Source organism: Pleurodeles waltl, chromosome 9, assembly GCF_031143425.1.
Source record: "Pleurodeles waltl isolate 20211129_DDA chromosome 9, aPleWal1.hap1.20221129, whole genome shotgun sequence".
Classification (NCBI taxonomy): domain Eukaryota; kingdom Metazoa; phylum Chordata; class Amphibia; order Caudata; family Salamandridae; genus Pleurodeles; species Pleurodeles waltl.
Window position 1 is genome coordinate 796,595,769 of NC_090448.1, and position 24,407 is coordinate 796,620,175.

Below are 24,407 nucleotides of genomic sequence, written 5' to 3' on the forward strand. Positions count from 1 at the left end.
GACTGCCTATAAAAAGAGCTGAGGTAACTGCCTCTCTCTGGGCATGATGGGATACTAGAGGACTGGCTGCTCTTAAAGGCACAGTCTTCTTTTTCTTCATTAATAATGGCAGCCTATAGGCTACACTGCCCTGCACTCCTTCATCATTGTTTTGCAATATAAAAAGGTTTGTGAAGCAATTTTTCTGCAACATTTTTCATTCATTCAGGCATTTGAATGCATGTGTCTCAAATATGTCCCTTTTAAAAGCAAACTGGATGAAGAATTTTTGACACTGTAGCCTCTCCTCTAGGCTGCATAAGGACATTCTTAAGTGACTTGGCAGGCCTTCCTGAAGTAAGGCGAACAAGGACACTTAAGAAGGTATATTGGAAAAAGTGCTCTGGGGTCCCCGCAAGCGGGCGGAACTATTCCACGCTTATGACTATCATGGAAATACCCCTACGAGAGAATTGGAGTTAGAGGTAAGAACTTATTCCTTCCCACACAAAAATCCAGTAATAGCATCCCTGTTCAGTAGATCATCTAGGTCCCATCTAATTTATCAGGGCGTACAGGAGTAACTGTTTGTAGAGAAGTAATAGTCAGTCGTTGTCACACACAACAACATGTACAATTTTCAGGCACCTATCACTAGAACCTGGGCTGCTGGAACAAGAGCTAGTCACAGCCCTGGCTTTGAACGGCAGTTCCATAAATTTCATCACTGATTGAAAACGTACATTTGGCCATTATGCTTCACTCTCATTTTGGCTGGTTATAATTTGAGTATTTGAAGGATGTTTTGTGCAGTAACTTCTTAACCTCCAAGATCAATCCTCTGGCTTCCTGTACCATTGGAGTGAAGACGGGGTAGAAAGCTTTGGAGGAGCTGTTGTACTGAGGTTAGGACATACTCAGTTTAGCCCGTGAATCGTATCTCTGACTCTTTTATTGAGCAGGCAGGCGATTGTCGGTCTAGGATTCTGACATGTGAAAGGTATGGGTACCTGGGACCTGTGTGCCTTTTTACACATAACAACAGCAGAGCAGGATTTCTTTCCAAATAGGGACTCTAGTATGCTCTCCATAAAAGTTTCCATAGTAGTCATATTTTCAGATTCTACCACGCCCAAGCTTTGGATGTTGTTTTGGAGCGATTGCCCTTCTAGGTCACCATTTTTAAGTATCACCAGTTTGAGCTACCTCACCAGTTTAGCCAGAGTGCAGGATGATTCCCCGGTGGAATATCCTACATTCAAAATTCTGGTTTCAGTGCAGTCACATGGCAGTCGTGTTTATCTAGTCACTCCTTAATAAAGTTGTGCATTATCGTGCTGAGGTGGTCTTTTTTGGATCAATAGATCGCAGGCTGTCTTTCATTTCTTTAAACGATGTGGCTACTTCGAGATTATAGGACGCAGACTGTTTCTGTTGTTGCGCTTCTGTCTGTCTTGTCTCCTGCGCCTTCACAAATTGTGATTCCTCATGTTTCTGTTCAGTTTTTCCCATTGTTGCAGACGTCAGCCAACCATATCACAGGACAGCAACAGTCTTCCCATTTGCCATCTGTACTGATGTCTGCAAATGGGGAAATTCAATGTGTGCACCCAAAACACTAAGTTGGTTTGCTTGCTACACATAGGTTACACCCAGGGCACCCCACTGCTTAGTCCAACAGACAGCAACCAAGCCAGGAGCAGTGGCGGCGCCCATAAACTGCGCTGTTTCACTACTGTGTATAAACAGCGCAGTCAATTCAAACAGGTGAGCAGGCTGCAAAGTATGCCATCAGATACATGAGACTCCTATATATGGGTGCTTTGCACCCATCACCACTTGCCCAACCGCAGTTCCACACCCCGTAGGGGCGTAACCCTTTTACGGATCAAATCTGTTTATTGGTATATGAATAAGATACATAGCTATGTGCCTACAACCGTTATGGCCGGCAACAAGAAAACAATGAAGGTTCTTCTTTCCAGTTCCATGGGAAGGGTCCATGAGGAGCTTTGTTTGGGTATTAGTCATAGTGCAGCATCAGTTGACTCATTTCACACCGCCAGTATAAAACCATTTCTATGCAGACGATCAACCAGGCATCAAATGGGTAAAGTGAACAAATTGTTGGCATAACAAAGAATCAAGATAACGAGAACATAAAAGCAATATGTAAACAGCATGGCCCCCCCACTGATCGTTCGCAATGTCTCTCCCTCTAACCCCCCAAGCCAACTACCCTATTATCAATCAGGCCCCAGGACCCTGCCCCCCGTTGGGACTCCGTCTGTCTGTCTAAGGTTCAGGCATCGGGCAGCAGCTGCAAAATCTTTCAAATATTAAGGGCAAGTAAGGTGATTGAATTCAGCGGATAGGGTCTGTATAAACGGTCTCCAAAGAGTGGACACTTCATCCGCCCTCTGTGTAGTCGCCAATGTTAATTTCTCCATTGCTAGGATAAACCAAAGTTTATGGAGCCATGCAGTGTAAGTCAGAACTCTATCCATACCCCATACCACTAGAATTGACGGTGTGCTGCATTGAGGGCAAGGGCAATCTGTTGACCCTTCAAGGAGCGGGGGGGAAAGGTGAGAGGGTTTGGCAGGCCCAATATAGTATACGTCGGGAGTCTGGGAATCTCAGTGTGAAATACTCTATCTATGCTCTTCCAGTATCTTTGGAGTTTAGGACAGTGCCACAGCAAGTGAATGAGCGTACTCGTGTTTTGGCATCCCCTCCAGCAGAGCCCAGATGTAGTGGGATCCCATGCCTGTATCCACCCCGGAGTGTAATACCAGTATGTAGCTATCATGTAAGCTGTTTCAGCCCATGATGCGTTGTGGGCTGTGTGGTGTGCTCTAAAGTATATTCCATCCCACTCCTCCTCCGTCAGTTCCCTCCACACCTCGCTCTCCCATCTTTTCTACCCTTTAGTTTTGGATGGAGGTGTGGCACCACGAAGAAGCTTATAGATTTCTGATATCAGCTGCTTATCGTCCTTCTTTGTTAAGAGCCATTTTTCAAAAGGCGTGACCGTTCTCTCTACTAAGGGCTTAATCGCTGGTTGGAGTACCCAGTGTCTGACCTGGTAATATGTCAGTCTATCTGCCTCTGTTAGTCCGTATGTCTCTCTCATCTGTTCAAAGGAGATGATTCCGTCCTTGTCGAAAAGAGGCCTATCGCTCTATCCCTGTATCTCAGCCAAGGTTCCTTCCAGATATAGGACCCGGCAACCGCCTGGTCCATGAAACACCAGTGCTTCTCAGTGAGCGGTCGGTTCCACTCCAGTACAAATCGCAGCTGGGCCGCTTGGTATTACTTTATCAGGCAGGGCACCGCCAGGCCCCCCTCCCCCGATTCCAGATAAATTTCAAAAATGCCGTCTGGAGCGTATTGATGGTGGTGTGCGGTGGGGTCAAGGGGAGTGTCTGGAACAGATAGAGTATGCGCGGCAGGATCATCATTTTAATGGCTGCGACCCTACCAAACCATGATAGAGTATGTTTCCCCCACGTCTCTAAGTCTTTTAAGATTTCTGTGGTGAGAAAGGCATAGTTCGCGCGAACTGTCTCCTCTGTCGTCGTGGCTAGGACTATGCCCAGGTATGGGACGTGTTGTAGTCCATTTAAACGGGTATCTGGAGCGTAATTCTGTCTTATGTTCTGGGAGAACCGACAGGTTTAGGATTTCTGTGCATTCACCTTGAACCCTGAGGCTAATCCAAATGTGTGCAAGGCATCTGTGAGTGCTGGAAGCGAGACCATTCGGTCCGCCAAGGTAAGAATTACATCATCAGCGTATAAACTAATAAGGTGGTGGTCGCCTCCGAATTTCATGCCAGTAATGCGGGGATCATCCCGGAGTCTTTGTGCAAGGGGCTCCATATAAAGAGCAAATAGAAGTGGGGAGAGCAGACACCCCTGCCTCGTTCCCATCTAATCGGGAATGGCTTCGACAGTGCCCCGTTGATTCTGACCGCTGCCTTGGGCTCTCTGTATATGCATTTTATCCAGGTCCAGAGCGCCGGACCGACCCCAAAGTGCTCCAAGACCCGGAAGAGATAGGGCCAATGTACCCTGTTGAATGCTTTCTCTGCATCGATAGTGAAGAGGAGTGCCTCCCTCTGGGATCTGTGCATTTTATCTATTAAATGTAGGAGCCTTTTTGTGTTGTCACCACACTGTCGGTGGGGTATGAAACCAGCCTGGTCTGGGTCAATAAGTACGGGCATGTAGGGAGTGAGGCGCTGTGCTATGATGCCTGTGAATAGTTTGGCATCGATATTTAGGAGTGAAATGGGCCGGTATGAGCCACATTCCTCCGGGTCCTTCCCAGGTTTGTAAATGACCGTAATGATGGCCTCAAGCATGCTGGGGGCAAGAACCTTGGTCTTCAGGAAGGAATTGAAGAGCCGTGTAAGGATGAGGGCCAACTCTGTACAAAAGGTTTTATAGAAGAGTGCAGTGTAGCCGTCCGGACCAGTCCGGACCAGATGATTTCCCCACTAACAAACGGGAGATAGCCGATATGACCTCCTCTTTCTTTATGAGTTGATCTAGACGGTCTGCGTCCCGCTCACCGAGTGAGGCAACTACTGTGTCGGCCAGGTAGGCGGAGGGGTCAAGGCCTGTCGCTACGTCCTCTGCATATAGTTCTCTATAAAAGTCAGAAAAAGCTTCCGCTATCTGGGTATCTATATGGGCCTCCCCCAAGAGGGGGAACGCACCATCTTTATGGCATTGATATGGCGCTGGGCTCTTAGTTTATGGGCTAGAAGTTTCCCACACCTATTGCCCCCTGTGTAGAATTTATGTTTGAGCCGTGCTAGAGCGTACTCAGACGGATCCCAGTCCAGTCTCCTCAACTGTGAGCGTACTTTCTCTAGTTCCCTCCAGATTCTGGGAGCGCCAGTATGTTTATGAGAGCGCTCCAGAGCAGCAACCCTTTGTTCCAGCGCCTCTCTCTGGTCTCTCTGGGCCTTGTTTTCTCCGGCCGACAGTGAGATCACTGCCCCTCGTATAACTACTTTTAGCGCTTCCCAAAATGTCTCTAAGCTGGTCAATGCGTCATCATTGTGACTAATATAGTCTAGTAACGTCCGTTGGATGGCCTCTACTGTGGCCCGGGACTGTAGTATCGTATCCCGAAATCACCCTCGGGCTCAGTCACCGTTGAGTTGGGCCGTCAAGGTTATAGAGGCATGGTCTGTTAAAGCCCTGGGCTCTATCGTGGTGTCCCCCACTCTAGAGTGGAAATTCTGAGGAGGCCAGGAAATAGTCTATCCACGTGTAAGTCTTTGAGGACGCGGAGTAAAACGAGTAATCTTGGGTGTCCGGGTGCGTCTTCCGCCAGATATCCTCGAGGTCGCAGTCTTCTAGCCATTGCCGGCTCGGGATGTTAGAGCCCCCGCCTGCCCGAATCGGTGCCCTGATCTATCTAGGTTGTTATCCATGACAAGATTAAAGTCTCCTCCCACAAGAATTGCCCTGTCCGGAGTCGTGAGCGTCGTAGATATTGCCTGCCTCATGAATGTTTCTTGTTGAGTGTTAGGTGCATATATAGTTGTGATTGTGAAGTGGAATGAGTCTATGTGCGCTGTAAGGGCCAGATATCTGCCCTTAACCTCGTGAAGCTTAGCAGTGATCTCCCCAGGGAAGGTTTTCGAAATCAAAATCGCCACCCCCCCATGTTTCGCGGGTTCCTAGGACCAGAACTGGTGGGGGAACCATTTAGAACACATACAGTATGTGTCCTTAGCCAGTAAATGCGTATCCTGTAATAAGCATATTTGGCCCTCAGAGCGTTCCAAAAAGGAGAGTATCGCCAGTCTTTTCGTGGGGCTATTAAGACTCCGGACATTAAGGTTTATGCATTTAAATGTCATGTGTGGTTGCGTGTTCGGGAGGGCCTAGTAGCTGATCTCTCCAGGGCAACAGAGGTTGAGGACAGTCCCAGGTAAGGCGAGGACACGGGGAATGTGGGCTCGTGCAGATGAGTGTACATCTTGTAGGGGGAGCCTGTCTAAACAAAAGCACAAAGGCACAACAGGTGCACATGCAACCATAATCAAGTCCTCTACAGGAAGTTCTACTAGAGGCTAAGTACGAACCATGAGTCGGCATCACCTCACAGGACTCCCTCATGGGCTTGAGAGGCCCCGCCGCCCAGGCCCTGCTCCAGTATCTTAATTTCTCCCATATGGAGCGCTCCCGGTATCCCTCACATCCGCCGGGAGGCATCAGTTCCATGAGCTAGTCCCTGCAGTGATGCTGTTCAGAACAGATTGTCTCTCGAGTGCTCTCTCTGTCGATGACGGCCTCAGCGGTTTCCTTTTCTTCTCCTTCCGTTGCCATCACAATCAATGTTCAGGAGGCACCTCCTCCAGGGGCCCAGGCTGTTGTTCTGTCACCTCGACGTTAAGGATCTTGCGGGCTTCTTGAAGGGATTTAACCTGCCTTAACTGGTCCCCCCATCGGAACACAAGGCGAAAGGGGTGTCCCCAATTGTAAGGTGTAGCGTTGGCCCGGAGGTGTTCAGTGATGGGCCTGAGTTCTCTTCGCCTTTGTAGTGTCAGCAGGGAGAGGTCCTGGTAAAGTTGCACGTTATGACCCCTGAACTGGATCTGGGTGAGGCCTCGCGACCTGCGGAGAATGTCTTTGGTTGTCGTGAAATTGTGGACGCACGCCAGGATATCGGGCGGGCGCGCTCCAGTGCTTCCTTGGCAGCCCGCTCTGTGCACCCGATCCAGTATAAGCTCCTGCTTACTTTCTGGGCCTAGGAGGGAGCGAAATAAAGCTGTTACAAACTCTCTAATGTCATCTCCCTCCGCTCCCTGAGGAATCACCCTAATGCAGATATTATGGCGTCGGGAGCGATTTTCCAAGTCCTCGGTCACGATCTGTAGCTGCTCTTGGTGTTCGCGAAGTCAAAGGATTTCTTGCTGTAATTGTTCGACTTCGGCTCCTCTAGAGATCTCATTGTCTTCCATATGTGGCACTCTGTCCCCCAATGAGGTGAGGTCTGCGCGCAATTCTCGTATGTCTTGGGATATGTCTTTCCTTAGTTCCTGCAGATATGTTCTCAGAGAGTCGAACAGGGAAGTAAGAAAGCCTTTCGTAACCGGGGCCTCTCTGTCGTCCTCCATGTTGCCGTGATCTTCAGGTCCTCTTGTTGGAGCCGATGCTCAGGGGGGCTTGTTCTGCATGGGGTGTGATCTCGTCAGCATCTCCCTGACCGACTAGTCTCTCTTGGGTTTGGAGGATGCCATTGCCAAACTAATCTCTGGGCACCCCACCACCCCCCCAAACAGGGCAGCTCCAGGCGTGCCCCCAGACGCTTCTCCGTGGGCAGAACCGTCCCGTCGAGCCACCTTCGCCAGCCAGGCACGGCGTACCTTCTTCAGGGGTCCCGGAGCCTCCCCCTCAGGAGAGGCGGGGGGCCCAGCCTCTAATACCTTGTTTCTCGGCTCACCCAGCAGCTCTCATTGCTCTCAGGCCCCTCAGGGATTGGGGCCGGTGTTGCTATGGACTGTGGTCTTTCCCCATTTTCCACACCGATCCGCGGGCCAATCAGTCCCGCCGGGCGCCCTCTCCCTGAATTGCGCTTCTTCTCGAGCCTCCGTGCCACACCCTCGCCACCCCTGCAGGGGGGTGGGGGGGCCCCAGTACCTCCGGCAGTGGCCTTCAAGGCCCGAACTGGTCCTCCCGGGGTGACCAAGTCTTCTCTGGGCTGGGGTCTGTCCCCGTTTTCCACACCGCTCTGCGGGCCGATAAGTCCCACCAGGCGCCCTCTCCCTGAATTGCGCTGCTTCTCGCGCCTCCGTGCCACCTCAGCAGGGGGGAAGGGGGGACTAGTACCTCCGGCAGCGGCCCTCAAGGCCGTAACAGGTCCTCCCGGGGTGACCAAGTCTTCTCTGGGCCAGGGGGGCAGTTCGCGCCGTGTCGCCGTTCTCTCCATCCGTTCCTCCCCCCGGGTCCCGTTCATTTGCGGCCCGATGCGTGCCACCGCTCTCCTCACCTCAAAAAACGCTCTCAACAGTGGCTGAGAGGCACTGGTGCTCTGGGTCTGGCTGCCTGTGCCTCTCGGCCCCACAGAGGCCGCCGCCCTCGCACGTCCTGGGCGCCGCTGATGGCCCACCCCGACTGAGCCCCACAGAGGCCGCTGGCCCCGCGCGTCCCGGGCGCCGTCGACGGTTTGCTCCGACTGATCTCCACAGCCAATCATGCACTTTTCTGTGGCGCACCACGCAACCCCCGGGTCGACACAGGGCCCCCAGACACCTGGGGACGCTTACGACGGGGGGATCCCAGGGCCCAAACGCCTTCTCTGGAGGCCTGAGGGGCGGAGCTCTCCCGCGCGTGTCTGCTCACGTCGCAATCTTGGCAAAGCCCCGGGGTAACCCTTTTACAGAGCTGTAGTGTCATCACTAAGTCAACCACTTAGTGTGGTGTCTTGCTACAAGCAGGATTCAACCAGGAGTAGTGGTGCAATCTGAGTAGGCCTTTCTCAATATTGCACCAGGGCACTCAGATCCAACAGATGAGATGGCAGCAGTAGGTCTGCAGGGTACGCTATCTAGTTTTTTTGCTTCTCTGTTAGTGTGTACTGCACCCGCTGCCACCTTCTCAATAGCAATCCTAGTCCCCGACAAGACATGGTTGCTTTGCTGGGCTGCAGCCTAGGACTCTTGTCTGCAGCACCCCAGGGTACCTTGCTATGCAGCAGGCTCAAATAGACAGTAGGTGATGCTAGCCAGCCTCTCAATAATGGTCCTCCCAGCTGCCACTGAGCAAAGCCTAGCCACAATCACAGGCCAGCTCCATTCTGCCTGACAGGTCTCGCTCTATTGATCGCCTGCCCAATAGCAGCATGAGGACCGTATTCAGCTTCAGTGCCTGGGTCTTTGGTGGTCTGCTTGGATCCACACCTAATCCCACCAGGCCTCAGCAAGCAGTTCTGAATGGAGCTCACACCCACGCCTCTGTAGTAGCATCTCACAACTTGGACTGGACCAGCTGTCATTTGGGGGTCAGCTGAACAGGAGGCATATTGGGTGGGTATTGTGCTCAATTTTGGTTGCTATTGATTATGAGCTGGGAGATCACACCACTTATGCGGCCATCTTGATGCGCGGCTCTCTGGCACGCCCCTTCAATCCTACTTAAGGTTTCCCTCGTAATAGTGGGGCTGCAATTGCTGTGATCTCTGTGCCCAACTAGGACTAATAGCACCTCTACGCTGTAGTGGAGTCCACGTATTGTCTAGTTATATGCATGCCTCTTTCTAGTTCTGTATTGTCAGTCACTGGCACCACAGTGCTCGCTTGTTGAAGCTGCTCGGTTTCCAGGCAAATCCACAGGTACCCCTCTAACCCCAGCAGTTGGGAAATATGTCCAGCAAATACTCCTCCCTTGGGTCCTAGCTCTCCTTCTCTTTATTTTGTGGGTTAATTATCTGGGGTCATACATAGAGAGAAGACGGAGCAGTAGGAGCACAAGCCTTAACCCTGTCCTTAAGGTGGCTTACATTATATTCGAGTTTCTCTTGAGTTTGTCCCATACCATGGACTAGGGATTCATGTTTAACTTAGTTGGCTTTTTCATGCACTGATCAAATGCGGTTCATTGCTCTGATTATCTTATTTTTAGGATCTTTTAATATCTTTTGCAAATTCCCTAGCTGCTCCAGATCGAGGAATCATGCCTAGGAAAGGATTTATTCCCATCCTGGTTAGTTTCAGAAATGTTAATGTGCCTTAACTGTATTGGAGAGTTCCTTTTGATGAGGATTCAGTGAGTTTTGATTTTTCTGCCCCGATCATTGGTTCTTCATTCATACCCGGTAAACAAGAAAGGGTGTGCTGGCCTTGTGCCCGCAATTAATCTTGTAGAGGGGGTGTGGGAAGGAAATGGAAAATAGAGTAATTTGGATAAAGGGTCCTTCAGTTAATTTACAAACTGATTTTGTGGAGGGTGGAAGGAAACATATTGGACACTCATATTCAAAGATCCCCTTGAATTGGGCTGACCTTTAATGGTGCACCTGGAGGGCGTAGAGATGAAAGAGGTGGCTGGATCATAGGGCATCTTTCGACACACATTCATCCATCAAGGGTCTGTGCCTCAGGTCTTCACAGGTCTTCACAGTTCTGGATATCTTACCCGTTCCCACTCTTCCCTAGAGCCTGTTGGCTTTATGCCATGAATTGTACACAGACCCCATTTTTACTATGGGCCACCTAGCTTTTCTGTCTCCCCGAAAAGTCTTCCGTCGTCTCCTACCCAGGTGATAACTTCAGTGAACATTAACACATTATAAACAGTATTACACAATACATGCACAAGCTAGACCTCACCTAAATGTAGTTGAACATCCTTACACTTTCCAGTCGAATGACCAGGTCCAGCGGTAGGTCACGGTCCACCCTAGTCTCTTAAGAAATCTCTCCCTTAGCTCTAGTGCCTGGGGTAGTTGTGTAGAATCCAGTCCAGCACCTGCTCTCTCTTCACCAAGCAAAGACGTTTCAAGACATACAGGGGCTCATTCTGAGCCCGGCGGGCGGCGGGAGCCGCCAAATGGCCGCTCCACGGTCGAAAGACCGCGGAGGCCATTCTGGCTTTCCCGCTGGGCTGGCGGGCGACCGCTAGAGGGCCGCCCGCCAGTCCAGCGGGAAACCCCTTCCCACGAGGAAGCCAGCTCCAAATGGAGCCGGTGGAGTGGGTATGTGCGACGGGTGCAGTGGCACCCGTCGCGTATTTCAGTGTCTGCAAAGCAGACACTGAAATACAAAGTGGGGCCCTCTTACGGGGGCCCCTGCAGTGCCCATGCCATTGGCATGGGCACTGCAGGGGCCCCCAGGGGCCCCACGACACCCCTCACCGCCATCCTGTTCCTGGCGGTCGGAGCCGCCAGGAACAGGATGGCGGTGAGGGGGTCAGAATCCCCCATGGAGGCGCAGCAAGCTGCGCCGCCATGGGGGATTCCCAGGGCAGCGGAAAACCGGCGGGAGACCGCCGGTTTTCCTTGTCTAACCGCGGCCAAACCGCCGCGGTCAGAATGCCCTGCGGGGCACCGCCAGCCTGTTGGCGGTGCTCCCGCATCCCCGGCCCCAGCGGTCCTTGACCGCCGGGGTCGGAATGACCCCCACAGTGTATCAGATTCTATAAAAGAAAACTGACGCTCCAGATACCTCATGCAAGTATAACCTATATTTAAAGCAAAATAGCCAGCAAGCATAAAAGTAAGCATAGGTCAAAATGCCATATCAGAACACAGTTTTGCCGCCTAGTCAGTTGGACGTTGCAATGCTAAAATCCATACGTTTTGGTGCTACAATTCTACAGTTTTCCTCAATGCAAATGAATGGAAAAAGACCATGTGATGAATAGAAACAACAGATAGGTGCAGTGGTGCTGAATCGGGTCTTAAAGTGGGGGTGCTCTTCAATCAACTCACCTCACTAGAGGTTTAGGAGATATTTTGCAATGTTTAATTTAAAACACAATAAAAGCTTTCAAGAAGGAAAAAACACATTGAATGCTCCCTTATTGGTCAAGTTCCATTTAAACACTTTCAAGCTTAGAAGGGAAAGTGCACACCTAGTTTCAACGCTACTGGATAGTGGCTAATGAACAGGTGCCAAACTCTTCTTGTATGAAGAATGCAAAAAGAAATTGAAAATTAGATGCAGTCTTCATGAGTAAAACAACTGAATTTACATATTTCTACAGTCCTTGCTTTTTTTATTCCAACTTAAACACGCTTACTAGAAGAGTTGAGCTAAAATGCACAATGTACAACATAGAACAACAAAATTGCAGTGCATTTAAAATGTGCAGTGATGATAATGTTTTAATGAGCTATAAGCAGGTATAAAAAAGAAACTGCAATTGTTAACACAAAAAAGTGATGTATAAGATTTTACGCTCTCAACAGTACAAATCAACTTTAATGAAATACTTCAATCTGAAAGCTTAACAGGGGAGTATAAACAGCAAGCATGCTGCCCGAATATAGGACTTATGACTTAAGTATACAGTAATTAGACATGTTACATTGTGTGGGGTGAGATCTTTGGTTAAAAATGCCAACTGCATCAATTGTTTTGCCTGAGACAGGAAGGGAAAGTGGAGAACGTCAAATGGTCAGCTGGCACCAGCACCAGTAAGACAGGGAGTGGTCCTTCCACTCATAACACATTGAATGCATGCCCTCCTTTGATCTAATGGGGTTAAGGTGTCAGTAGATCGGTTGTCTCCTTAATGTGTCCAAGTACTGTTGAATCCCTTTGAGGAGGAAACGCGTAAAAGTGGGCTATTCACGTTACTTATCTGACACCTCAGTGCAGTTCAGTCAGCCCCTTTTCTAGGAACCGAGTATGCCACAGGAGTGCTTCACTGGAGGAGAAGGACGACCCTAATGTATCCTAGCCTTCTTCCATTCCAGCCTACCTGCTTCCGTTAGTGTGAAATATGTTGAATTTGATGCAAAAGTAATCAAGTTTCTTCAGTTTGTTTCTTTTACCTGCTTGTGCTCTGCTTGTACTGCACCATCTGCTTGCACACCAGTTTGCGCCTACTAGCGCAATGTATCAATTTGGTCGGGAGGTATGGGTAGCATGTCTCGAAGGGCTTCTCCACCTTCTTTCTTGATCGCCACTGTAACCTGGGTCAAAGCAAAGGAGGCCAGTCGGGAGCGCCCTTGGATTCTTTTCTTCTTATGGCTAATCTGGTATTTTAGCTTTTCCGTGACACTTTTAAGGCCTATAACCTGGAAATGTTGTCAGTGTTTGAGGCAGCATCGGACTGCCCATTTATTCCGTTGAGCAATTCCCCTGTTTCCTGGAGAGTATGAAGGCTGGTTATTGAAGGCAGAGGGCCGCTGCTGGAACCTCTGCTATTTTCTCCAACTTCCCTATGTTAATTGCAGTAGGATCAAAAGAGACAGAGGAGGAGAGAGACAAAAGACAAAAGAAGAGAGAGAGATGGGAGAGGGCTTATGAAATTGGAGTATTATTTGAAGTGAGTGATTACCCACTTCAAGCAATAATTACAAACCTTGTCAGGGTGAACCTTCAAAGTCACAAATTAACCTGAGGTCAACTACCTGGTAGCTATGGCATAGAACAGACAGGCATAACTTTCCGCAATGTGTAAATTAAATATGCAGCACCAAAACAAAATCCTGTATCAAATTAGAGTAATAGAGTAGAATTTAATACAGAAAATGACATCAAAACGACAACAATCCAATAAGGGGAGCCATAAATAGCCCCAAAAAGCACAACATACCTACAGTTGTCAATCGCAGTGGTAGATCAGGATCTAGATAACATTTGAGGCTAACCACGATGGAGCGGGTGTTGGATACACCAACTAGCTTCATCTTGGTCAAAGATTTTAACTTTTGCCTCAGGGCCTGATTTAGAGTTTAGTAGATGGGCTACTCTGTCACAAATGTGACGGATGCCCCCTCTGCCATATTACTCGTGCATTATATCCAGTGACACTTATAATATGGTGGATGAGCTATTCATCACATTTGTGATGGAGTAACCTGTCTGCCAAACTCTGAATCAGGCTCTTTTAAGTACCAATCCACCACAGGAGTACACTTCCAAAGCACCCTAAGACCTCAGAAGAGGCACTTACTGATCTTCCGCCGGTTGAGAAAGTATTTCAAAATAGATGCAGGAGAAGCCACATTAATGCCTGGCATGAGCTAGTGGGTTGGATTAATGGGACCAACCCTACCATTGTTACTGCAGTTGCTGTTTGCCGTACTGTAAACAGAACTACAATCCAATGTGTCACAGCATTTTCAAGGTGGCAAAATCTTCAGCCACACTAAACTTAGTGTGACGGCAATGTGTGTGTGTGTGTGTGTGGTGTGTTCTGTGGTAACCCTAGTATTCACCCACATCTAACATTAAAATCCATTATGGAGCACGTACAGCCCCACAACAAGCCAAGAGACACACATCTTGTAGGAAGAAAGTAGGGTTATTCAGAAACCAGATAGTGGGTACACAATAATTGTCTTAGCATTCTGTTCTCTCCTTTTCAAGTACCTGCCAGTATTTATGTATGGACCCAGCAAACCTGCCAGACAGGATTTGGCACTCAAGCAGGATTTAACACTTTAGTGTCAAAAAGGATTGCCTACAGCCCCCACTGTGCATATTCTGCGGAGTTCAGAGGAGTAATCTCTGCCCAGTCAGGCCAGCCTGTTGTTTGCTACTTGGAGGTAGTTTTTTTCCCCAACTATTCCTTCAGCGCTAATCACTGGCAGCGAGAGGTAGGGAAACCAATTAAAATTTGCCTCCAGGAACTCCAGGCAGGGAAAAAGTAACTTTCAAGAAGTTACTTTCCCTTTGTATGTATTACAAATCCATCTTTACTATGGAGGTGGATTTTGATAACTATTAAGGGTAGTTGTTTAAGTATGTCTGTAGCTAGTCCCATTCCAGAGATATAGTATTAGCATTTGAATCTGCTTTTTTACCCAGGACAGCAGTTAGGCCTGCCACTGTGAAAATAGTTTTTGGGTTCTATGTTAATATTAAATTGCTACATGCCCTATTTTTAGATACCATGCATTCTGCCTTGTGAGCTACAAGGCATACCTAGGGGTGAAATTAATATTTAAAGGGGAGGTTCTGACGTTTCAAAAAGTTTATTTTGCAGGTTGAATGGCAGTTTGTACATGGCTACAGTTAGGCTACAATGGTATGCCTGAAACCACATTTGCACTGCTGCTGAAGTTGATGGCACAATATGTGTTGCAGTCCAGTAGTGGCATTTAACCTCCTGGACCTGGTACACTTTGTATCATATATTAGGGACTCGTAGGGAAGTTAAATATGCCAATTAGGAGAATGCTGGTTCAACCATGTTTAAAGGGGGAAGGCAGATACTTTAGCACTGGCTAGCAGGGGTAAAGTGCACAGAGTTCTGAAGCCAACAAAACAGAAGAGAAACATATGGTGGGCATCACACAAAAGTTGGTAATTTCCTTCATGGGTCCCTCCCAGCAGAAAGCAGGGTGAACCACACACTTGAATGGGCATGCTTACCACGAAGGCAGAAAAACCTGGCAAAACCATCAGCACTGGTGTTGTCAGTCTCAGGGCGGTTTTCCACTGTGAAGTCCATATATTGTGGAGAGATGGACCACCTCCACAGTTTTGGATTCTCTAGCCGCATTTAGTGGAGCCATCTGAGAGGCCTGTAGTCTTTAAGTTCCTAGGAATTTGTATCAAACAGGAATGAAATCAGTTTCTTCAGAAACCAGACAACTTGAAATGCGTCTCATTCAATAGCATTCCACCTCTGCTCTATGGACTCCTGCTGATAAATGCTACAGGTTGGTTCAGGCCCTCTTCATTAAGCTGTGAGTGAACTGCCCAAGTGTCATACTCAAAAGGGCCTGTCTTTACGACATATTCCTTGCTTGAAGTGGGCACCTTGAGGACCGGTATGAAGCTGATTGCCACCTTCTGGGTGTCAAATATGTTTTAGCAAGCCCCTGTCCCTATCACCTTCCTGGGTTGTTTCTTGGTTGTATTTTCAGTCAAGAGAAAGCAATGCTCCCAAACCCCTTAACAAACCTGTAGTGACCTGTGAGGCCCAAGAAGACTCTTACCCGGGTCTGGGTCTTTGGAAGCTCTCAGGCCATTTCAGTCTGAATCATTTATTGAAGTGTCTGTATGTGATCTCCCCTATCTTGGTCACCCAGGTATACCACAGAATCATGCATATACTTGCCTTGATAGATAGGTCTGCCTTTTACAGGGGTTGGAATAATTCTTTGAGGTTGGCCAGGTGGTCTTTCTAGCAGGAGCTGAAGACCGCAATGTGGTGTAGATAGCCGGCAGTGAATTCCTCCAACCCAGCCAGGACCAACCTCTGGAAGGTGGTAGGGACATTCTTTAATCCAAAGGGCCTTGCCTGGAATTAGAAATGTCCCCCTGGACTGGATAATAGTGACCTGTCCTTGGCACCATCAGTTGTGGCAATCTGCCAGTACTCTGACGTCAAGTCGAAAGTATTTAGGGACTCAGCAGCTCCTGAGCTCATCAGCACTGTGTATGGGGTCTGCATTAGTCTGGAGTCTGCTGTAGTCCACAAAGAGCCAGAGTTATATGGTGCTATGTTGATGGTTCTATGATGTTGTACTGGCACAGCTTTTGATACCAAAGCCACTTGGCTGGAGCAGGGACTACTGGAGGGCTTACTCATCCCCAGGCGCAGCATCTTGGACACCTCATCCTTAATGTTAGCCCTCACCTTATCAGAAATCCTGTAAAGTTTGTTCTTGACAGGCATACTGTTCCCCATGTCAATGTTATGGGTACACAAGATGGTGAGCCCCGGGGTCAGTGAGAACTGAAAGGTGAACTATTACAGCAACAGGTGGCAGTCCTTGTGTTGGCCTTCTGTCAGGGTTGGAAAGAGGACTTCTTCCACTTAGCCATCTTCCTCTTTGTATGACAGGCGACCTGGGAGGAGCTTGTTTTCCTCCTCCGCTTCTCTATTTGTCACCATGAGCAATGCCAATTCAGAACTCTCAAAGTGTGGTTTCAGCCTACTGACATGCAGGACCCTCAAAGGGTTCCTGTGAGTCTTTAGACCCACCAGGAAGGTGACCTGACTTTTTTTCTCCTTGACCTCATGGGGCCCGATTCACTGTCCTGAAGGGATCTGGGCTCCAAGGACTCCACTACCTACACATTCTAGCCTGCTTAACCATTTGCTGGCTAGCCCGTTCTAAATTAGGATTGGCTTCTTTCATGTATTACCCCATTTTAGATGTATGGGCTAGCATGTAGTTCACAAAATCTTTTCCCACCTCAACTTCACAAGACAGAGTGGTCCTTTCACTGGGTGGCCAAGCAGGATCTCAAAGGATCTAAAGCCCACTCCTTTCTGTGGTATTAGCAGCAGCTAGGTACTGTGCGGACTATCAAACACATCTGCAAAAGGCAGATGAAGAAAAGACAAAAAGAGACAAGATCAAGTTAATGGTGGCGGAGGAGTGGTTCTACAGCAATAGCCAGGGCAGAGGGAGGTGTAGAGGATGGGGCATGGGGCAAAGTGAACGCGCATCCTCTAAAACCCTTCTGGGCTCTGCATGTTTTCACTGTAACCAGCAGGGACACTGAAAAGCTGAATGCCCCCTTTTAGCCCGGGGAAAGAGAGGTAGAAGTCAGACGACATAATGACATGGAACACCACCCCCGCCTTACACTGATAATGTATTTGATGCCCCCGCCAATGCCACACACCAAAACAGGCCACGGACATCTCAACCCCCACTGCCACCTCGGACCAGTGGTGGACAAGGGAGTAGGGAGGAGAATGGGTTACCATATCCGCCTCCTCCAGACACATACTTCATGGCTCCAGTAATATCAGTGGATCAAGACGGCCCATATGTGGATGGGACGGTGTTGAGTAAAACAGTACCATTTTTAATCGACACAAGAACAACTAGGTCTATACTGAAAGCATCCGATATTCCAGATGCACCACTATTGGGAACACAAATAACAGCTGTTGGAATGACAGGAAAACCTGGGAATGAATACCCAACACAACCACTAAAATCTAAAGTAGCCCCTATCATTGTAAAATATCAATTCATCTTTGGTAGATATTGCCCAGTCAACTTGCTGGTAAAAGACCTCCTATGCAAGTTACAGTGTCTTATCAGTTGCTCACCTGAAGGGATATTTTTAGAAAGCAAGGAGAATGGGATAATGTTACAGGCGTTTAGGAGTTGTGTTAGAAATGGGGTCTTTGGTTGGCAGTCAGGTTACACCCTGTCCAACAAAGGACCCTCACTCTAGTCAGGGTAAGTCACACACAATCCAAATTATCCTGTGCCCACGGTCTGGTAGCTTGGCACTGAGCAGTCAGGCTTAACTTAGAAGGCAATGTGTAAAGTATTTGTGCAATAAATCATACAATAACACCATATCGTACTACAAAAACACACAACACAGTGTTTATAAAAATATAGAATCTTTATCTGAATAATTGCAAGTCAAAAACGATTAGGATGCAATAAGTATACGTTGAAATATTACTGGAAAAGTAATATAAAATGTCTTTAGAATTGTAATATTACTGCAAAAGCAATATAAAGTGTCTAAAGTCTTCTAGAAACAACAAGTGTCTCTTGCAGGGCAAAGTACCTGGTTTGCATTGAAAAATCATCGCAAGGGGTCGCAGAGGAGGAGATGTGTGGAAAACAGGTAGGTGTGCGTCGGTTTCGCCCCTTCGCACGCAGACTTGCGTCAATATTTTTCAAACGGGAAAGCCGTGTGTCGATTTCCGGCACGCGGATACGGATCCTCTTTGGGTTGCGGGGTTTTCATACGCCCCGGGGTCGATGCGTGGAAAATCCTGGGCTTGCGTCGAAGTCACAAGCGCCGCGTCGATTCCAGTGGGCGATGCGAGGCAATTTCTCCTGCACGGCAGACACGGCATCGATTCCTCTGTGGAAGTCAGGCTGCATCGTTCCGGGTCGGCTGTGCGTCGATCCAGTGGGCTGTGCGTCAAAGTTCCGGTCATGTCGCAGGCGCTGCGTCGATCTTCCAGTTGCGGAGTCGGGCAGCATCGTTCCGGATTCGCCGAGCGGGGATTTTTCACGGCGGTGCAGGCTGTGCGTCGTTTCTCGCAGGCTTGCGTCGTTTTTTTCGGTGCACAAGGAATTTCTTGCAGAGATGAAGACTTTTCTGGTCCTGAGACTTCAGGGAACAGGAGGCAAGCTCAAACCAAACCCTTGGAGAGCATTTCTGCAGCACAGCAAGAGAGCAATGTGTGACTGAGTTGAAACCCCGGTAGTCCACGCAGAACCGGAGTTCTGGCTTGGCACCGGGGGCAGCAGTCTTAGGGACCAGCACCACAGGGCTGGCCCAGGGACGACTGGATTTCTTAATAACCCCTAAGGTCAACATCTTAGAGACCTCCTCCTTGATGCTGGCCTTGACCTTATCCGATAACCTGTAAATTTTGTTCTTTAGAGGGGGACTGTCTCCTGTGTCAATATCATGAACACCTAAATGGGTAAGTCCAGGAGTAAGGGAGAACAGGGAAGAGAACTGTTCTAACAGCTCACAGCAGTCTCCTTTCTGGTTTAGAGTCAGGGAGTCAGATAGAATGACACCCCCTACTGACCCATCACCTTCTTTTGCAGATAGGAGGTTGGGGAGAGGTTCACTCTCCTCTTCTATGCCCTCATCTGTGACCAGGAGCATACTCACCTCAGACCTCTCAAAGTGAGGTTTGAGTCGGTTGTGATGGAGAACTCTAAGGGGGTGCCTAGGGGTCTTGATGTCCACTATTTAAGTGGCCTCCCCCTTCCGCTCCTTAATTTCAAAGGGGACAGTCCAACGGTCCTGGAGAGCCCTAGGCCTTGAACCTTGTCTCCAGGTGAGAACTCTACCAGAGTGGCCTTCCGGTCGTACCACTCCTTCATCACCTTTTGACTGGCCTCAAGGTTATCTTTGGCCTGTTTCCAGAAGCGTTGGGTTTGGTTGTGGAGGGCCAGCCTGTAGCAGGCCACATCCTGGGGAGGGGTCATGGGAGCTTTCTCCCAGCCCTCTTTCACTATGCTGAGAGGCCCCCTGACAGGGTGACCATAGAGAAGTTCAAAGGGGATAAACCCTACCCCCTTCTGGGGCACCTCTCTGTAAGCAAATAACAGGCATGGTAAGAGGACGTCCCACTTACGCCTCATGGCTTCAGTCAGGCCACTGATCATGCCTTTAAGGGTCTTGTTGAATCTCTCAACAAGCCCATTGGATTGAGGATGATAAGGGGTGGTAAACCGGTAGGTCACTCCACACTCATCCCACATGGACTTCATGTACGCAGACATGAAGTTTGTGCCTCTGTCAGACACAACTTCCTTAGGGAATCCCACACGGGTAAATATTCCCAGCAGGGCTCTGGTCATTACCGGTGTAGTCACTGTCCTCAGAGGGATGGCCTCTGGATAGCGGGTGGCATGGTCCACCAAAACCAGGATAAACCTGTTGCCCAAGGCAGTTTTGGGGTCCAAGGGACCAACAATGTTGATGCCCACCCTTTCAAAGTGGGTGCCAACGACGGGGAGTGGGACCAGGGGAGCTTTAAGCTTTGTCCCTGTTTTCCCACTAACCTGGCAGGTGGGGAAAGCTCTGCAGAAATTATCTGAGGCTACCCTCATTCTGGGCCAATGGAAGTGGGTAACAAGCCTGTTAAAGGTCTTGTCTTGGCCCAGATGTCCTGCCAGGGGAATGTCGTGAGCCAGACCCAGTAGGAAGGCCCGGTAACACTGGGGGACCACCAGCACACGTGCTGCCCCAGAGGCCGGAACCTTAGGCTCACTGTAAAGGAGATCATTCTCCTAGTAAATATGGTGAGTGCCAGACGCATCACCTGCTGCTTGGGCTGTGGCCTGTTGCCTCAGACCCTCCAGTGTGGGGCATTCCTTCTGATCTGTGCAGAATTCTGCCCTGGTTGGCCCACCCTCTACATGCCAGCCAGCAAGTTCAGGCAGGTTGCACAGGTCAGCTATGTCCTCCCCAGTGGGCTCAGGGGCCTCCTCTTCCTCGGGGGCCCCGTCCACCAAAGTGGGAACATTTGAAGCGGGTTTCCCACACCTCTTGCCCTTCCTTTTTGCAGCTGTCTGGGCCATTGTTCCAGGCTCCAGACGCCCTGACTCCCTTCCCGGGAAGCCATGGATTGTGTGGTCATGCAGACCCACTCAGGCAAACCTAACATCTCCAGGTGGGATCTGAGCTCTACCTCCTTCCAGGCAGTATGCTTAAGATCATTGCCTAACAGACAATCTACAGGCATGGCAGGACTCACAGCTACTTTCAGAGTACCAGAGACCCACCCCCAACTCAAAGGGAACCAGAGCCACTGGTAGGTGCCTCTCGTGATTGTCAGCAACTATGACCTGGAGGAATGTATTAGGGACTATCTGCTCTGTTAACACCAGCTGACTCTTGACAGTAGTCATACTGGCTCCTGTGTCATGCAGAGCCTCCACCCTTTGTCCATCAATGGTGACCCACTGCCTATACTTGGAAGTATTTTGTGGCATGTGGGCTTTAGGCACCATTTCTCTTTCTCCCAGGGACACTAGGGAAACCTCTGCCTGCTCCCCAAAGCTATCTGGGTCTGTCTCCCCCCCTGAGCGCTACACTAGTCAACCCAGGTGTCTGTCCGGTGGTGGACTGTGCTCTCCTGGAACACTGGGAGTCGCCCTTAGAGTGACCATGCTGGTAGCACTCTAATCATTTGGGGATGAATTTCCCTAATGATTTATCAAAATACCCTGCCTTTTTCCAAAATCTGGAAGAGGAATTGTTGCCACCCCCTCCCTGGGAATTCTTTTGGGGGCCTTTTGAGAGTTCCTTACCTGTAAGTTTATCTCCCCCCTGTTTCTTCTGTTGGGAATCCTGACCACCTTTGTGGGTGTCCCCCCTAGATACCCTTCTGGACACTCTGGTGCTAACCCAGAGGTCCGCCTCCTCAGCAAGCTTCCTGGGATCAGTCAGCTTACTATCTACCAAGTGCTGGCGCAACTCTGTAAAAGAAATACTGAGCATATGCTCTATTCAGAATCAAGTCATATAACCCTTTGTAATCATCTACTTTGCTGCCCCACACCCAACCATTCAGTGCCTTATTGAACAAATCAAACCAGTCAACCCAGGTCTGTGTGGAAAGTTTGGTACTGTCCCTAAACCTCTGACGGTATCTTTCAGGGGTCAGTCCAAACTTGGCCAGTAAAGCGGATTTCATGAGAGCATAAGTATAGTGATCATGTGGGTCTAGTGTAAGGAGTGAGTCCCTCCATTCTGGGGGTACATAAAACCACAAGGCCGCCCCCCCATTGCCCTTTAGGGACCCCATGAGCCCTTAGTGCAACTTCATAGGCAGCCAGCCACTTGTCAATATCATATTCCACCACAAAACTGGGCACCACACTCTTGGGTATACAAACCTTTTTCACTCCAACAGGTCCTGTCTGTATGCTGCCACCATCACTGCTGGACTCAGACTGTTTCGCCTTGATCTCCAGCTCCTTGAGACTCAGTTCATGAGCTAACAAAAGTTTTTTCTCAGCCAAGGCTCTCTCAGCTGCAGCTTCAGCTCTCTCAGCTTCAATCTGCTTGGCTGCTCTTTCAGCCTCAGCCTGTTTGGCTTCTCTTTCTGCCCTCCTTTCCTCCTGTTGAGCCTCAATTTTTAATTTTGCCATTTGCAATGGAAACTCTCTCTCCTCTCTCCTTTCCTCTGCGGTCAGGCTTTGATCAGAGACACACCTCCCTGGTTTGGCAGGGGGCACAATTGCAGTGGTAATATTATCCATTAATGGAAAGAAATCCTCTGAGGGGCCATCCTCTGGACCCTCCTCCTCAGCATCCTCCTCAGAATTGGCTTCTTCCCAGACCCTCAGCGCCATTTGAAATTCCTCCTTTCTGGAGGCACCTTGTGTGGGTACTCCCATATCCCTGCAGAACCCTTTCAGCTGTTTGACAGTATATGTCTCCAACAGGACTAGGTCAAAATCTCCTGCTTGAGACCTAGCCTGAGACATGTTGACTGAGGATTTCAGTCAAAACATCGACAGGAAAAACAAAGTTGCAAAAAGAGATAAAAAATCAAGTTGACCTTCAACTGTGGGTAGGTAGTGGAATACTTAGCTACTGCATGTCACTGCACAAATACAAGTCCTATCCTCACCGCTGATCACCATTGTTAGAATAGGTTACCCCCTGTCCAGGCAAGGACCCTCACTCTAGTCAGGGTAAGTCACACACAGTCCACATTATCCTTTGCCCAGCCTCTGGTAGCATGGCACTGAGCAGTCAGGCTTAACTTAGAAGGCACTGTGTAAAGTATTTGTGCAATAAATCATACAATAAGACCATATAGTACTACAAAAACACACCACACAGTGTTTATAAAAATATATAATCTTTAACTGAATAATTGCAGGTCAAAAACGATTAGGATGCAATGATTACATGTTGAAATATTACTGGAAAAGTAATATAAAATGTCTTTAGAATTGTAATATTACTGCAAAAGCAATATAAAGGGGGTCATTACAACCTCGGCGGTCTGCATGGCAGACCACCGAAGTTGCGGGCGCCAGAATACCGCCATTGCTGGCGGTATGGCTGGCTCCCTATTTTGACTTTTCCACTGGGCCAGCGGACGGTAACAGAGTTACCGTCTGCTGGCCCAGCGGAAAAGTCACATCAACATTGCCGCCGGCTCGTAATTGAACCGGCGGCAATGCTGATGTGCAGCGGGTGCTGTAGCACCCGTTGCGCATTTCACTGCCCGAAATTCGGGCAGTGAAATGCGTGACGGGGCTCTGCCTGTGGGCCCCTGCACTGCCCATGCCAAGTGTCCCCTGAGTCCCCTTACCGCCAGCCTCTTCCTGGCGGTGCAAACCGCCAGAAACAGGCTGGCGGTAGGGGAGTCATAATCCCCAGGGCCTGGTGGATTATCACCGCCGGGGCTGAAATGGCGGTATACCGCCGGCCCCGGCGGTGCGTCCGCGGAGGCACTGCCAGCCTGTTAGCGGTGCTCCCGTCGTAATGACCCCCAAAGTGTCTTAAAGTCTTCTAGAAACAACAAGTGTCTCTTGCAGGGCAAAGTACCTTGTTTGCGTTGAAAAATCCTCGCAAGGGGCCGCAGAGGAGGAGATGCGTGGAAAACAGGTAGGTGTGCGTCGGTTTCGCCCCTTCGCACACAGACTTGCATCAATATTTTTCAAGCGGGCTGTGCGTCGTTTTTCGGCGCATAAGGATTTTCTTGCAGAGATTAAGTCTTTTCTGGTCCTGAGACTTCGGGGAACAGGAGGCAAGCTCAATCCAAGCCCTTGGAGAGCACTTCTGCAGCACAGCAAGAGAGCAGCAAGACAGCAGGGCAACAGCAAGGCAGCAGGGCAACAGCAAGGCAGCAGTCCTTCACAGAAAGCAGTCAGGTGAGTCCTTTGGGCAGCCAGGCAGTTCTTCTTGGCAGGATGCAGGTTCTGGTTCAGGTTCCTTCTCTAGGGAGTGTCTGTCTTGGTAGGGGCCCTGTTGTTATACCCAAAAGTGCCTTTGAAGTGGGGGAGACTACAAAGAGCGGCTCAGAAGTGCACAAGTTCCCCTTTCAGTTCAATCCTGTCTGCCAGGGTCCCAGTAGGGGGTGTGGCAGTCCTTTGTTGGAGGGCAGGCTACTGTCCATTGTCATGTAAGTGTCAGGCCCTCCACCCTCCCAGCCCAGGAAGACCCATTCAAAATGCAGATGTATGCAAGTGAGGCTGAGTATCCTGTGTTTGGGGTGTGTCTGAGTGAATGCACAAGGAGCTGTCAACTAAACCCAGCCAGACGTGGATTGTAAGGCTCCGAAAGATTTAAGTGCAGAGAA